The sequence below is a fragment of the Pipistrellus kuhlii genome, unplaced genomic scaffold, assembly GCF_014108245.1.
Source record: "Pipistrellus kuhlii isolate mPipKuh1 unplaced genomic scaffold, mPipKuh1.p scaffold_m20_p_16, whole genome shotgun sequence".
NCBI lineage: Eukaryota > Metazoa > Chordata > Mammalia > Chiroptera > Vespertilionidae > Pipistrellus > Pipistrellus kuhlii.
In genome coordinates this window covers 28,440,326-28,442,861 of record NW_023425471.1, presented here as the reverse complement: position 1 = coordinate 28,442,861, position 2,536 = coordinate 28,440,326, and the positions used below count along the sequence as shown (strand labels likewise).

Below are 2,536 nucleotides of genomic sequence, written 5' to 3'. Positions count from 1 at the left end.
CCTCTCCTGTTCCTCCCCTTAAAAAGACCCCCAGACCAGCCATGTGCTGCTGGTCCTCCATGTCCAGGTGGCAGCCCAGCCGGGTTCCTCTCCCTTTCCCCTCCCCCCTCCTTCAGTTCTGATTTCTCTATCTCCATAATGAGTTCTGCTCATTACTGAGGAATAAACTTTAAAATACCTTGGCGGTCAGTTTCCTGCGCCTCAAACCTTACAGTTACCAGAGAGAAAGGGAGGAGGAGAATGAAAAGGGACAAGTATATGGTTTGCAGGCCAGCCTGAAAATCACCCCCAAATGGCCCTTAGCCCCTGGCCCAGGCCCACCCTGCCCCCAGCAGGGACCCTCACCCTGATAGGGGCGTGGCCAGCCTGCAAAGGGCCATCAGCCCCTTGCCCAGGTTTCCACGCCTCCCCAGATACCCCTAACCCTGAAGGAGGTAAGGCCAGCCTGAAAACTGCCCTCAGCACCTCACCCAGGACAGCCATATCCCCCAGCGGGACCCCCACCCCAAAGTGTGTGTGGCCAGCCTGAATATGTCCCCCAGCCCCTTGCTCAGGTTGGCAATGCCCCCCAGCAGGGACCCCCACCCCATGGGTGCCTGGCCAGCCTGCAAACTGCCCTAACCCTTGCTCAGGCTGGCACCACCCTCAGTAGGAACCCCAACCCCAATGGGGGCGTGAAGACCTGCTAACCACTCCAGTCCAATCACCCAGGCCCACCACATCCCCTAAGGGGACTCCCCACCCTTATCTGGGGTCTCCTTCAGTGCAGACCAGCCAGCCCCCACCTGTGCACCTGGCCTCTATCTATACTAATAAAAGGGTAATAAGCTAATAAGATTGGAAGACCTTCCTGGACATCCTTCAGGACAAAGCCAGGGTGGTGGGGCCAAGGAGAGGCAGTTAGGGGCAATCAGGCCAGGAGGGTAAGGCAGTGGGGGCACCATTGGAGGCAAGCAGGCCGGCAGGGGGGATAATTGGGGAGAACAGGCTGGCAGAGAGGGAAGTTTGGGACAATCAGGTTGGCAGGGGGCCAGTTGGGGGTGGTCAGGCCAGCAGGGTGGGTAGTTGGTGGCAAGCAGGCTGATAGAAGAGGCAGTTGGGGATGAGCAGGCCAGTAGGCAGAGTGGTTAGGGGCAATCAAGCAGGCAGACAGGCAAGTGGTTAGCAGTCAGCTGTCCCACATTTTGAGAGGATGTTCTGACTGGGCCTAAATCAGCAGTCTGACATCCTGTAAGGGGTCCCAGATTGAAGAGAGTGCAGGCCGGGCTGAGGGACACTCCCCACCCCCATGCATGAATTTGCACACCAGGCCACTATTTTTTCATAATCGTTTGTATTTCTGTAAGATTGGTTGCTATTTCACCTCTTTCATTTCTGATTTTGTTTATTTGGGTCCACTTTGCTTCTTGGTGAGCCTGGCTAGAGGTTCATCAATCTTATTTATCCTTTGTATTTTTTGTTTTGTTTTGTTTCTATTTCGTTTATTTCCGCTCTGATCTTTATTATCTCCTTCCTTTTGCTTAAGCTGGGCATTTCTTATTGATCTCTTTAAAATTCTTTGCATTGTAAGGTTAGATAATTTATTACCATTTTTCTTGTTTTTGTGCTAGGCTTGTAGAGCTATGAACTTCCCTGTCAAGAGTGCTTTCACTGTGTCCCATAGATTTTGGATTGTTGTGTCTTCATTGTCATTTGTTGCAATGATGTTTTTTATTTTCTCTTTGATCTCTTTGGTAACCGAATCATTATTTAATAACATGCTATGTAGTGTCCATGTGCTTGATTTTTAAAATTGTTTTTATTTATTGTAGTTGATTTTCAGTTTTATGACACTGTGGTCTGAGAAGATGCTTGATATGATTTCTATCTTCTTGAATTTGAAGAAACTTTGCCTGTGACCCAATATATGGTCTATCTTTGAAAATGACCCATATGCACTTGAGGAGAATGTATATTCTGTTGTTTTTTTTGTTAAAATCAATCTTTATTGTTCATATTATTATAAAGGTTCTTCATTTTTCCCCCCCTCCACCAGGTTCCCACCAAACCCTCTGCCCTTTCCATAGGTGCACAGTTTATGTTCAGTCTCTACCCGCATCCACCACTCCCCTTTTCTCGAGAATTGCCAGTCCACTCCCCTCCCGTATTTCTGATTCTATTATAATCAAAAGTTAATATTGTTCATCAGGTTTTTAAATTTCCTTGTTTTTTTTTAATTAATAAACTTTTATATTTTTAAGAATAAATTTTAAAATCTAATAATTTTAAACCTTGTTTTTTCTGACCTGGGAACTGAGAAGCAAACTTGTTTACATGTAAACTTGCCCTTAGGCTATCAAAAAGCATAGCCATTCAAATGTAAATGAACACATTGTTTAAAGATAGCTGCTGGCTTGAATTGGATAACCTGTTCTGGGTGGGAAGGGTTTGTCCTCTCCTTTCTCCATTAAAATTAAGGTGTTAGCTTTAAAACCTCTTTTTGGTAAGAGACCTTAGACTTTCAGAACTTTAAATTTTTCGGGTAGTAAATCAATTA

The 2,536-nt window shown here is 46.1% G+C and overlaps 1 long non-coding RNA gene across 1 annotated transcript in view; it reads right to left on the bottom strand.

Moving 5' to 3' along the window:
• LOC118719781 overlaps positions 1-1,448 on the bottom strand; it is a 12,549-nt gene extending 11,101 nt beyond the window's left edge. Inside the window, exon 1 of the long non-coding RNA XR_004988271.2 lies at positions 1,315-1,448. This is a non-coding gene — a long non-coding RNA (uncharacterized LOC118719781). The remainder of the gene's footprint in view (positions 1-1,314) is intronic.
• Between the last annotated feature and the right edge of the window lie 1,088 nt (positions 1,449-2,536).